The 14,388-nt window shown below is 39.1% G+C and overlaps 1 protein-coding gene across 11 annotated transcripts in view; it reads right to left on the bottom strand.

Moving 5' to 3' along the window:
- Positions 1–14,388, bottom strand: part of MAP2 (microtubule associated protein 2) — a 223,680-nt gene that overhangs the window by 138,747 nt on the left and 70,545 nt on the right. The gene's annotated exons all lie outside the window — the stretch shown is intronic.

Raw genomic sequence — 14,388 nt, 5'->3', positions numbered from 1 at the left:
ATCTTGATATATATGTGATATGTGTCCCTGAAAACATGATGGATCTGGTAACCCTACCTAAAGAATCCCTTCAGGGATGCATTCTAGAAGTCAGGGAATGGGAAGGGTGGAGGGAGAATTTGAAGCACAATGAGCAATCTACGTCTATGTCTTATATTTGGTGTGAGTGTACTTATATGTGGGCATCACAGCCACATATGGGCATCACAAAAAGCTATAGTTCCATAAATTCTACTAGATGCCTCACAAATACCCATAAGTTAGAAATGTAACTATTTGTATCATCTCTTTTTGTTATGCCTACTTTTTTATATCAGATATTTACATAATTGTATATCACTTTTGTATTTAAGTGCAGCACTTTATACATGAAATCATAAAAATGTAATCTTAGCATACCTTTAGGAATTCTATGTTTAAATAAATTGTATTTTTCAAAAGGAAAGAAAGTGGCAGTGAAGTGGTTAAGACAGATTGTGCCTAAAGTGCACAGGACATCAGGCACTAAATTCTTTATACCACACTTAGTTCTGGCCCTCACCCTATCTCATTTTCTCATCTAGATGCTGCAGACATCTCTACAATGTCCATTCAACTGCTACTGACTCGCACCTTCTTAAATAACCTTTCCCTATAAATACAAAACGATAAACCCTCCCAAATTCACTCTACCTTTACATGACAGTGTGTAATTATACAGCAGTAGCCACTGAATCATTGCAAGGTATGGGTGCTACCTTTACCTGGTAGTAAACACATGTACCAATCTGTTATGTGTCCCATTCTGCATGCTGCAATGTAACTGCTCTGTTTATTTCCGGGGCAAAGGTTCTGTAGAATTACAGATTTCCCAAAATGTCAAATGGACAAAAAAGGACAATTTAATTTTAGAGGTGTTGCAGGAGTGGGGCTTTTCTGAGGTGACTTACTAATAACAATCTATGCAACTAAAATGTAATTTATACATTTGTATCTTTTTTTTTTTACACACCTATTTTCACATTTATTGTAGTTTAAAGGTACACTAATGTTACTGTATTATGGTTATGAAGTTCTGTTTTACACTCAGACTCAGCAACAATATGGAGCTCCTAGAAAAGAGGAACATTTTGATAGAAAAGAGGGACAGAGGGTTTTGGACGCATTTGGGCCTTTCCCTCCTGAATAGGCACACTTTGGAGGTATGGAATTCTGTTTTGCAGTATAACACATTTAATGCCAGAGGGGTAACTTTTTGTTTCCCATTCCTCCCTTTATTGCAATCACTAATCCTTTTGATTTCAAACGGTTGATTTTTATGGCAGTGGTGGATGCATTAATCTGAAGTAATCTAAACCAGGAAATGTGGGAAAATTGTCTAGGCAAATGGAAATTGCCAGCCAAAATCTAAAAAGCAGTGCAATGTTCACTATCAAGCACCTAATATCAAACTTAGTTTATACTATACTCCATTAAAATTTTCATTTTATATTTAGGAAATATTGTTAAAAGTAATTTTAGCATCTTAATTGCATGCTTTATACCAGGCTTCGCAAAACTCCGGCCCTCCAGATGTTGCCGAACTACAACTCCCATGATCCTTTGAATGAAATAGATAGCCAGAGAATCATGGGAGTTGTAGTTCGGCAACATCTGAAGGGCCGGAGTTTGGTGAAGCCTGCTTTATACTATCAATACATTAAAGGCAATGTACCAATATGTTTTTTTATAATGTCCTTATTAAAACACAGAACAACCCTTACTAGTAATTCTTATTAAAACACATCCTTTTTTATTTTGGATATGGCTTTGTTCTTTACTACCAAATAGGCAAAGGTCCATTGAATCTCCATTTAAGAGAAGAAGTCTCACAGTGTTATTAACTAAATCGTGAATTGTTGAGATCTCCATATAACTTCAAACAATTTAAAGTTTCGGTCCAAAATAGAAATTCTCAGTCAGTAATTTGAATTTCACTGCCAACTCACTATGAACTCCTGACCATTCACACTTTAGTAACTAACACTCAGTGACCCTAAGGACACCCGTGAGGTCAAAACATAATTGTCTTACTTGTGAAAGCAACTAAATGGTTCTATTTCAGAATGCAGTATTAATACGCTGTCACAAGGAATGCTGGCATTTATATCTGAATGGAAATTAAACCAGGAAGAATTGGCTCTGATCCTGACTCTTAAGGCTGAATGGATATAAATTTATTAAACTAGAAGAATGGGAAACATTTAGGGTGATAACATAATAATGCACAACAATTTGGAACACTAAAATAACACACTCACAAAATATTAACCAGAGATGAAGCCTCAATGGTATGTAAAATAATGTAGGGCTCCAGGGTACTTTGCTTCTGCATGAGTTATACATTCTGTTGCCAGTATACTCCAGGCCTTACTAGCAGGGGACGTTGTAAAAAGTCTACCCTGCCTTGCCATCTGTGAACACAAGCTAATGATCCTTGTTTAATCAGGAAGTGGGAATCAATGTCACATTCCCAAAATTATATTTAGATAGCAAGCTGCGTTCAGTTAAAAAAAAACAGGACAGTAAGGACTGAATAGAGTTAGTATTAGCATAGCACAATAAGTAAAAGGGGGAAGAACAGAGACGACAAGAGCTTAGGTGGGAAAGATAGAGGCAAGACGTGGGCAATGAAAGCACAAAAAGGGTAATCAAAAGTCTAACAATGAAACATGCAGGACAGTATGTAAAAAAACAGCATTTACTATATATCCACTTACATACTTCTTATGGATTTATTCATAAAATGATAACTGTGGAGAACTGACAAGGGAACTACATTTTCTACCCCAAATGCCCCAAAAGATTCTCCACATTACAAATTCAGCAAATTAACCTATATTTTTTGTTTATCGTATCAGTGTGCCGATTCATTCCTGCTCACACTTTACCTACAGAATATACATTTTCTCTATGTGCTCCATAATAAGGTCCAAGCAGAACACTAACCGCACACTGATTAACACCTACAGACTGCAGTGAGAGCTGTGCGGCACTAGTGATACTGAGACAGGTAATGGGTGCAGAGCGGACATTCCATAACACTATTATTCTCAACATCCTAAACCACCTAAATAGGAAATCTTCTTACAAAGGTGTGAGTGTGACTACATATGTAAAGTGTGTATGATGGCCTCCATATAATGTGTGTATGTGAGCATGCGCGTATTGTATGTACTATGTAGGAGATGGTTAGCGAGTAGGTGAATTTACCTGGTTAGTTGAAAAATAAAGGTTGTTGGGCTTATGAAGCTATGTGACTGGATGAATTAGTAGGGGTAGGTGACTAGCTGGAAGTATATGAAAAGGGAGGTGGATGGTGAGTAGGGTGTAACATGGTGGGCGAGTGTGGCTATGGATAGGAATGGGTTGGTCTGAGAGAATGTGACTGGGTTAGTAAATACATGTAATTCAGCCGGTGGGATGAATGTGGCTCGATAGGCGATTGTTTGTGACTGTACGGAGGTATGTGAGAGGGTGTATGGCTAGGTGAATGTGATTGTATGTAATAGTTTGGGAGTATAAGACAGGGTGCATGACTAGTGAAAGGGCTGGTGAGAGAAACAGGCTGGGTTCACATTACAGTAACGAGTGCATGAGTGCAATAATAAAGAGCTACTGGACAGAATAAATCCATCTTCGTAGCCTTGATGCACTGCACCCTTATTAGCTCACCCCCACCTGTTGACCAATCCTTGACTACCGTAATTGTAACCTCAGAAAATCTGGAGATTCTATATTTCACTACAACACACACAAAATGGAATTTGTCTCAATGGCTAATAGTCAGTGCCTACTAGTGTCTCCTGTTGCCCATTAATCTACACTCTACAATAAAATGTGATACTAGGCAGTGTGACTGAAAAATGTTAGTTCATCTATTTGGATATGTATGAATGTACATGTTACATTTTCATCATTTTATTGGCTCTGCATGATTTCCCATGCCTCTGCCACTGGAAGCTACCAATCATAAACACTGCAAACATGGAGGTAAATGAATCAATCAATGCACACAGCACGCTAACATCTACACTTACAATGTAATCTCACTATGTGATTAAGAATTACCAGCCCATGAGAACACTCCAAGAGGACAGCCTGAGGACATTAACAGGAGGGAGGTTATGCTGTTCAAAGATTTGAAATCACAACCTGCGCAAATGGAGATCCTTCTACGTTGGCAGTTTTACACCAGATCACAATGAAACAACTTACAGCTACTGGATTACTTGGCTGGTGTCATGAACAGCATTAGCCGTGCCTTTCTTGTGATTTTGCTGATATGGTGCAATACTTAGTAATGTGTGGGAGAAATAAGGATTAGATCCTAGCCATTCTTATTCTTGCCATCAATTTGTAAATGTCAGGGACTACGGTAGTGAAATGGGCCAGTAAAATGCAAAATGCATGGTTGACGGTTTTTCTATAAACAAAATAGATAAATAAGTCAAACAAATCTGGTCTAATCAGCTTACACTCTATTAATATAGGACAATAATAAATATATATGGCCTGGCTGGGACGTGCCAATATTAAATATAGTTCAGAAACAAACTAATCATCTGGCCTCGTTAACAGCAGCTAACAGTGCAGTCAGCAGACATGCAAATAGATCTGGAAGAGAATTCTACATAGCCCATGATTAATCATGCAGTAACTGAAAGCCGACTGCAAATATCACACATATCCAACTCTCCTGGATCTAGGCCTCACATCCGCAGAGTCTAGTTTCAGCCCTTATCTGTTAGGAGTAAGTACCTAAAGAAAATAAACTCATTCATTTTCAACAGGGAAGAGAAAAAGATGATGGCTGATTGAGACAAAACAGAGAATCTTTATCCCTATTTTATCTCTTTACAACACACAGGTGTGCGCATTAACTTCCACGGACTACATCTTCCTTTTGTTCCAAAATGAATGTACTTCTTCACCCCCTAGTGGCTTCAAAGCGTCCCCTCCCTGCTTTGCCATGCTTGGCTCCCTCTGTGAAGCTCCCACACACCATACAAATTCTCTGACGTCATAACCCAACTTTGCAGCAAAGGCTCTCTCTCAAGAGAGAGAGAGAGAGTTTTACCTTTTGTGTACTTTTACAGTTTCATGTCTTCATTCTTTTTATACTGTTATGGAGATCAGTGTGTGCGATTCTGCTTTACAGTGCATAGATAATCTTTGACAACAAAGGGGTTAACAAGGAAAGATGAGCAGCAGTGTTAAACATGCAAAAACGTTTGTGCAACGTTCATCCCCCTCAATGCTGCTACCCACACAGAGGATGATTAAACTCAAGTAATACTTCTTGCTTACTCTATGATCAAAGATAAAGCGGTGGTGGTGATATCTTCCTCTGGGCTCCATAAAAAGTGGTTATATAAGCTTCTTTAAAGTCTGACCCTATTAGTGTTCGAATTTACTTTGAACATTACTCCACACTACAAATACATTTGCAGTCTAACCCTTCTCCCAAATGCAACTGCATAAATGTTTAGCTTTAGACTGCACCAGTCTCCTGTTCTCAGTTTTATTTTTGTTGATTAATGAGATTTACCAATAAAAAATGACTGATTTAATCCTGTACTTTGAGTATTTTATTCATCACGGTAAATGGGTTTCTATTTCCCGTCTTTAGGATCGTAGTTATTTGCTATACCAGGAATTGTTTTGAACTGGACAGATAGTCTCATATTGTAGGCCTCGTTAGTCAAATTGGAAATATTTATGAAAGCAGTATGCTTCCAATTCAGCTACTAAATTCAGGATATTTTAATTTATTGAAAACCCATCAAAGAGATCTCTTACCAAAACTGTGAATTGTGGAAATGTTAGCTTACATTTTGCTATATGCTAGTGCAGGCGACCCAACGGTCCGGATTTCAGCAGGACAGTCCCGCAATCCCGATTTAGTTCCCTGATGTCCCACATTCGGGGACATCAGGGAACTGTCCTCGACAGCAAAGAGTAAACACATCATTAGATGCCCTCGCACTGTGCTTGGCACTAGAACCCTGGAGAGTGCTTCAGCATTGGTCTATACAAAGTCCTGCCAGTTGGGGGACAGCCAGACAGGCCCCTTCAGTGGGCAGGTCCATCCCTTTTCTTGGCGCCATAATAGGTATCATCTGTGGCACAAGTTGTATCACTGGTTACACCTTGTCGCAAGCCCCCTAAACAACCCCGATCTCATACGTCCCAATGTTGGAAGGTATACCTCAACTCCTGCTTTAGAAAACAATAACACCATTTATGTGAAATGTTTACGTTACAAGAAAAAAACAAAGAAAGCACTGCATTGGTATACAGATATTTCTGCATGCACCAAAAATATCTTCAAATGGTGCAAAGCATAGCTGTGTAAACAATGCATGACTTCTGGCCCTGTGGTATTTAAACAATAGTATGCTAGTTATCTTTACATGGAGTGGCTTTAAATAAGAAGATGTACATGAAAGAAAGGTGATTGGAAATGACCACATGCTAGCTGATATACTGTATATAATGTGAACACCTCTACTAGATGAAAAAATATCTCCTTGTTTCATGTTCAGAATTAATTTAAATGGAGAATCAGTCCTGTTGATTGAGCTTGCATGAAAAACATGAGAAAAGGGATTGTTATATAGGGTTACTATATCTATTATGGTTTTAGGGACACATATAGTTTTGTCATATTTATCAAAATGCATGAAAAGAGCTGCCCTGCAGTATGTATAATGCATATTCTGCAGAATTCGTCTTTGCCTAATTACTTAATCTCATACACCTTCTTCTGAATTATATATACAACAAGGCTGCCCATCAATATGTATATGTGATATGTGTCTCTGAAAAAAGTCATATATATATTTGACCAAGTGTTTTGCAATCAGCTTGACCACTTTACGCAAGACTTGTTAGTAAATGCACATATAGTAACTGGATTACCAACATTCTATCTCTGATCCCATAATTTGGTAATGACATCAGCTCTGGGGACTAAGCACTTGATTCAAAAATAAGGTATTTGGTGGTATTTGCTGGCCCGTCCTTGTCCTCTTACTGATTTTAATGCCGTACAATACCCAGAAACGTCATGGGGAGTGTTGCCTGTGCAGTTGTGACTCTTTAAAAGCTATGAGAAGCATTCACATCCCAAGAAAAGCCACTTACAGCTTCTCCTCCTTAGAAGATGCTGGATCATCCATGCACTTGTGATGAGGTTTTCATTTATTATTTAAATAAAAGATAAATTACACAAGATCTTGTGCATGCACACACATTTCAATGCTGCCGAGAACTTATTGGAAATTCCAATTGATACATGAGAGACCTGCATTTGGACGACATGAAAAATTTGGAGGTGTTCCCTAATGTATCTGCAGGCTTCAGGAATTCATATTGCCTGATGCCAGGGACAGAATATTTTGGGCTTTCAGCGTTGCCACAGGCAAGAGCCAGAGACAGAGCTGCAGCAGGCGGGATATGGGGGAACAGAGAGTGTATGGTCTGAACACCCAGCTGACACAGACCACAGTAATCGCTCCCTTGTGGACCTGCGCTTACTAACGAGCCCGAATGCTGGCTGGAAATCCCAGCAACTGCTCTCAAATGCCACATTCACACACATTGCTCACAGCCAATACACACCACATTCACATAAATTGCATGCAACACATCCACACACACTATAGACAGACAGCACACACTTTGCACGCAACACATCCACACACACTAAAGACAGCTAGCACGAACGACATCCACACACAACACACAACCAGAACACAGCACATCCACACACATTACAGACAGCATGCACTACATCCCCACACATTGAACATAAAAAGCACACACAACACACCCACACATTACAAACAGCAAGCACACACCACATTTACACACGTAACACACAACCAATACCCACACACCAAAGACAGCGCACAGAGCCAGTACATATAACAGACACTCCCCAAGTCAGCACACAGCAGACACATTAATACAGCTACTACACACATTATGGGGGATGTACAAAGTGATACATCAGGGTTATTAACTAAACTCCACATTTTTGCAAATGAAATAAAATGAAAATAATGGAGGCAACAAGGTGAACTGAATGTAATCGTTTTTCACGATCAGCTTTTTGTGTCTTTCCATGTTGATTTCATTTGCACAAATTTGAAGTTCAATGAATAACCCTGCCAATGTCCAGAGCTCTAGGCAGGGATCCCAATCTAAAATTATTTTTATGTCAGGGCAAGAATATTATCATGTCAGACAAGTAGAGTGGGCTGCCGGGTTAGTCTCTCTGAGAATAAATTTTATTTTACTTTTAGACCCTTAAACTGTAGTGTAATGTGAGTGATAGCACAAGGCTTTGTGATACATTTCACGGCAGGCATACTGACTATATGTTGATACATGGGGTGTACTGTTTGTTGGGAAGTTGGGTGAGGGTAAAATGGAGCAGATGCTGGCCTGTCTGCGCGACACTCTGGCTGAGCTGATGAAAAGCTCACAATTATATTAATTGATGTCACATGGCCGAGTGCATAGTCATGCTACACAAGCAGATGGCTGTGTATTAGCATTTAAATAAGCTTGGACAGCATTTTATAATGCAGAAATGAATAAGGAGCAAAGATAGTGCATTCAACAGGACTTCATATCAACACAGCCTTGTGTCAAAAATCACCTGACTTTCACTAAACACTCCTTGTGTTTCTGATGCGGAGGCTAGGCAAGAGGAAAAAGAGCAGATACTCTGATGACAATCAAAGAATAGTGAATACATGAGCAAAGCCCTCTTATTGTAGGTTTCAATCACTCCTACGTATAAAATAGATTCCTGTACATGTATGTTTCCACTATTCAATAAACTCTGCATATGATTATGTTCTTGGAACGAGGAGGGAGTTTCTAAAAGTGTACATTTTAGTATGTTGCCCCTTTAAAAGAACACTAACGTTAAAAATACAAGCATGTAGTTGTTTTCAAACTACAGCTTCCATGATGCTTTGCCATTCTAAAGGCATTCCAAAGGCATGCAAAGCATCATGGGAGTTGTAGTTCTACAATATCTGAGGATCTATGTTTTGGGCCCCCCCTTCTCTTAGAGATGGCAAGTGACTGATGAAACACAGAACAAGCATGTATTTCTACCGGTAGAATGTTTCTCTGACTTTTTGATTAGTGGGCCTTTCTTCACTCGCCTTACTAGTCTCAGCAGTGTTTGTATTGCTGAGGCTACAAGGACAGTTTAATTAAGCTATAGTGGTTATGGTGCTTAGAGAGTCTCCTTAAATGTTATTGTATTTGATTATCCCCCTGAAAACACTACCCACCCATCACTGACTCACAGTAGTTTGCAAACATGATATATTACAGGGGAGATCAATTAAATCAAAACAAGTGTTATTCTGGGTCAAATTTTTAAACTAGGTGCAATTACCATGGAAACCAATAGACTGTCTCTCAACATTTAGTACTGTGTATCCAAAATAGCATCTGTTTACCATGCTATTTCTCCCCATATATATATCTGAAAACATTTGCACTTAATGACCCTCATATTCATTAACCATAAATTGTCAAAACGCCAAACCTCATAATGTCAGTGCATGAACTATACTTCATAAATATTTCTCAAAATTGTAAAAAATGTTTTTCGAAAATGAAGGTTTATATGCCTACCTACCTCTGTCCATGTATACTCGGTAAATAGAATAATGTGTTGTGTTTGCTGTGTCAAACTTACCTGTGAATAATTGCTAAACGTCATAGAGCACCCTGCATAGGGATATTGTATAAGGGGGAAAAATAGCTATTTGTTATCTACAAGGCCGCCTCTGTATCATCCCTATTACTGTAAATCCTATCATGGATGTAACCTTTTTAGTTCCAGGTGAATGAAAAGTATTCAAGAGCAGAGCCAAGGGCACTGCCAATATTTCTCACTCTTAAACTGAAATAGTTTTGTTTTCTTTGTCACATTTCTAATGCATGTATTGCTTCTCTATATAGAGCTAAATTTATAGCAGATTTGTAATAAAGACAATTCTAATTATTCCAGTACAGCAAGGCTACTGTATAATAAACATACTGTATAATTAGAAGAATTACTGACAGGTAACTCGTAATCGTATGTGTGTGATATATTCATCTCTTATTCTCAAAAGGCCAAACTTACTAGTGTCATGATAGGCCAAATGAGGCAGGTAAGAGGGGGCTCTTGCCCATTCAGAATGCCAGTGAAAAGGCTTTCTTTGTTAGACTGCTTGCTTGAAATGACATGTTGCTGTCCAAGGTGCCTGTGCATGTAAATACAGAGCGTGGGTTAACTATCAATGAATACTGCTAACTTATGGAATAGGAATGATATGAAGTGTATATGATAATAAACACTTTTGCACACTATATCTCTATCTCTATGTGTGTCTATTTTTTGTGGGTGCTATATATATTTGTTTTTATCTCCAAGGTTGTTAATAAACTACTATATATATATATATTTATATATATATTTCTCCTCCCCCCCCCCCCCCACACACCTTTTCTCTTTATACATCTCCTAGAGGAGAGAGAGAGAGAGAGAGAGAGAGAGAGAGAGTGTCTATATATATATATATATTTGAAAGAAGGAGAGAGAGAGAGAGAGAGTGTGTGTGTGTGTGTGTGTCTATATACATATTTGAGAGAGAGAGAGAGTGAGTGTGTGTGTATATGTATGTGTGTCTATATATATATATATATATATATATATATATTATTTGAGTTCACTCTTACATTGGGTGAATTTACCTGTACCACTTTGTCTATATATTTTCATGTTTGTAGTATCACAAGGTTTGGAACAGAGTGTATCACACAGTTCCACGGAAATAAGACTCTCAGTAAAGTTCTCTGACAAAAATCTGAGTGTTCCTGCTGGGTTTGTGCTCTGGATCTGCTCCTGCTAAACTCGAATAAGGGAGCACTTAGGGAAAAACTTGCTGTAATCGAGCAAGGATATTTGTAGAGAGTTCTCAAGAGTAATTGTACACCACTTCATGAACTATATATACACTCGCTGTTATACCTATCATAAGTACTGTCCTATTAACCTAAAAAAAATACCATGCCATACTCTGATGATTATGATAGCAAGATGTGTGTGGCAGTGAAGAGGTTAACCAACAAAAAAAACCTACAAACGTAATAGAAGAGCCTGAAATTACTCCACTAATATTTGAATGAAAATGTCTTTTCAATAACCCTAATCTTGAAAAATCTGAGATTTAACACCAGCACACACAACTTTCAGGATTGAATCTATGCAATGAGAATCTTGAACTCCCATTCAGAATACCGCACTGTGCCTTCACCTCCTCTGTTATAATTAAAAGAATTACCTACCACAATCACCGTCCACCACCCACACTGTCGCACAGTGGGGTTTATTCACTACACGCAAGTAAAGTGAAACTGAAATTGCAAAATCCAGGTTCAAACTGTTCCCATACTTGAACAGGAAATTTTTCCAATCAGCTATTTTTGCTTACATTTTGCAATTCAGTTTTCAATTCAATATAGTAATTATGTGTTTAGTGAATAAAACTGGTACTTTCCTATAAAAATAAAATGAGAAAACCGTCTTCCTGAAATACTCCACATGGGAAAATACTTAAAAAGCATTGCTAAATATGATCCTATAAACTGGCAATTATCGTGAAGGTAAAAGCCTATATTAAAAACCACTTACAGTTTAAGTAATAAACTGTATTTCATAGTCTAAGTATGCTAAGCTTTTTCTTGAATTGGCTGTGACATGCAGGTACCTGGGAATGATACATGAAAGGATAGACCTCTTGCTGTATACCTAAATGGATTCTATAGTGTAAGGAATACTAAACTGTATGCCTAACACTATGCAAGGACCTCGCAATCACATGGCCCAGGAGGTCCGGATCGGAAGCAGGACTCCCTGCCAGGTGAGTCCCCCCCACCGCGGTCGCCGGCGTGGGATCGCTGGTGACCGGGTAAGTACATAGGACGGCGGGGACATTCTATTTCCTACCCACCGGCGTATAGGACCGGGTCCCCAAGGACGGCACAGAACGCCCGTCGTCCTTAAGGGGTTAAACATCTGTATAGACTGATAAAACCAACTCTCCAGGCAGAGAGTCCCACATCCTTATTGTTCCTACTGTAAAAAAAACAAAACAAAAAAACGTTCCTTTGCCTTAGACTCCTTTTTTCAAGTCTAAATGTGTGACCTTGTGTCCTATGTATAGTCCTGTTTATGAATAGATTTCCAGATAATGGTTTGTACTGGCCCCAAATATATTTGTATAATGTTATCATATCCCCTTTAAGATGCCGTTTTTAAAAACTAAAGAAATTTACATTTGTTAACTTTCTTCATAGCTGTTCTTTGTGTTTTAAGAAGCCGGAAGTCCCTCTAGTGGTTGTCTGATAGACAGCCACTAAAGGAGGACTTAACCCTGCAAGGTAATTATTGCAGTTTAGAAAAACTGCAATAATTACCTTGCCGGGTTAAGTGTGATGGGAGTTGGAACCCAGACCACTCCAATGGCAGAAGTGGTCTGGGTTTCCCTTTAAATTTAATTTGACATTTGAGTGCTCAGTCCTCCAATCTATCTAAATCCCTCTGCAGCAAAGCAAAATCCTGCTCACGTTGTATTACTTTACAGAGTGTCATCTGCAAACACTGAAACATGGCTTTTAATGCCTATTTCAAGATTGTTTATAAATATGTTAAACAGAAGTGGTCACAGGACCCTGAGGGACACCACTTACCACCTTTGTCCAGCTTGACAATGTACAATTAATAACATTGTTCTACCCAAGAACAAGTATTTTTATCTATAATGATTTCTTGTAATTTTAACACTAACTTATTGTGAGGAACCATATCAGACACCTTGGCAAAATCAAAGTACATCCCCTGCAACACCCTGATCTATACTTCTACGTATTTCTTCATAGAATGCACTTAGGTTAGTTTGACATGACCTATGTTTCATAAAACCATGCTGATGTTTGCTGATAACAATGCTCTTCCTAATGAATTCCTGTATACTGTATAATCCCTTAATAACCTTTCAAATACTTTTCCAGCCGCAGAAGTTAAGCTCACAGGTCTGTAATTTTAAGACATATTCTATGTCATAATCTGATTATTTTCATATAAATATCTTTTTCATTTAAAATTGTGTTTAATACATATTCAAAACACTGTCGAGTGGCACTGATATATGTGATGTAGTTTAAATAAGCATGTCTTTGGATTTAGTATTATTAATCTTTTTATATTGTCTTCCTCAAAAATACTGCATTTTTTTTCTTTTATTCACATTTTATCATTGTTTTCAAATGTTGTTTATTATGTTTGGAGTATATGCAGCATGAGTTTGTAGAACAATTGTTCTGGTTATGACATCACAGAAAACTGAACTGATATCACAGTGTACTGGTGATGTCACCTTTCCACAAGTGGCTTTAACTACAAATCAGAGAGCAATAGCTCCTGTTAGTGGGTAAAAGAGCCACAGCAGAGAGCAGCACCTCATGTTAGTAGGTGAAAGAGAATTACACCAAAGAACAGTAAATACTCTTAATAGAATTACAATGGATTCCTGGCCTGTGTTCTTGCTCTTAAAGGAAACTTCGCTCCTCCCCCTCTGATATCAGCTGGTAGGCAGGGCTCAAGTCCTGCAGGAACAGCGTTCCTGCACTTTTTCCACAGCAGAAACGCCGTTCCCATTTGTGGTCCTACAGGACTTGTTTGCCTTGTTAGCCTCGGGGCAGGCGGGCGGCGAGGAAGCACTGATCTGTGAGCTCTCCGGCTCCCTGCATCACTCTGCGGCGCTGAGCAGAGAGAGCTCACAGATTAACGCTCCCTCACCGCTCGCCTGGAGTTTAACCGCCCGCCTGCCTTCCTGCCCGCACAGACCGACCAGCAGCCCCACTGGACCCCAGATAAAAAACCCACCCAGCTCTCCAAAATGTAGGGAGGCTGGGTGAATTTTAAAAAAATAATCTGTGAGTGTTTGGGGGAAATGTGTGTGTGTGTGTGTCTGGCTGTCAGTGAGTCTGTGTGTGTATATCTGTCAGTGTGTGTCTGTGAGTGTGTGTGTGTGTGTGTCTGTGAATGAGTGTGTGTCTGTATGTCAGTTCACTACCCTCCTACCCACCTTACAGCCCCTCTACCCACCTCACAGCCCCTCTACCCACCTCACAGCCCCCTACCCACTCACAGTCCCCCTACCCACTCACAGCCCCCCTACCCACCTTACAGCCCCCCAAACCCTCTTCACAGGCCCCCTACCCACTCAGTCCCCCTACCCACATTACAACCCCCTACCCACCTTACAACCTCCCTACCCAACTCAC

Source organism: Pelobates fuscus, chromosome 8 (assembly GCF_036172605.1).
Source record: "Pelobates fuscus isolate aPelFus1 chromosome 8, aPelFus1.pri, whole genome shotgun sequence".
In the NCBI taxonomy this organism is placed as follows: Eukaryota; Metazoa; Chordata; class Amphibia; order Anura; family Pelobatidae; genus Pelobates; species Pelobates fuscus.
This window is presented reverse-complemented; position numbering and strand designations above follow the sequence as displayed.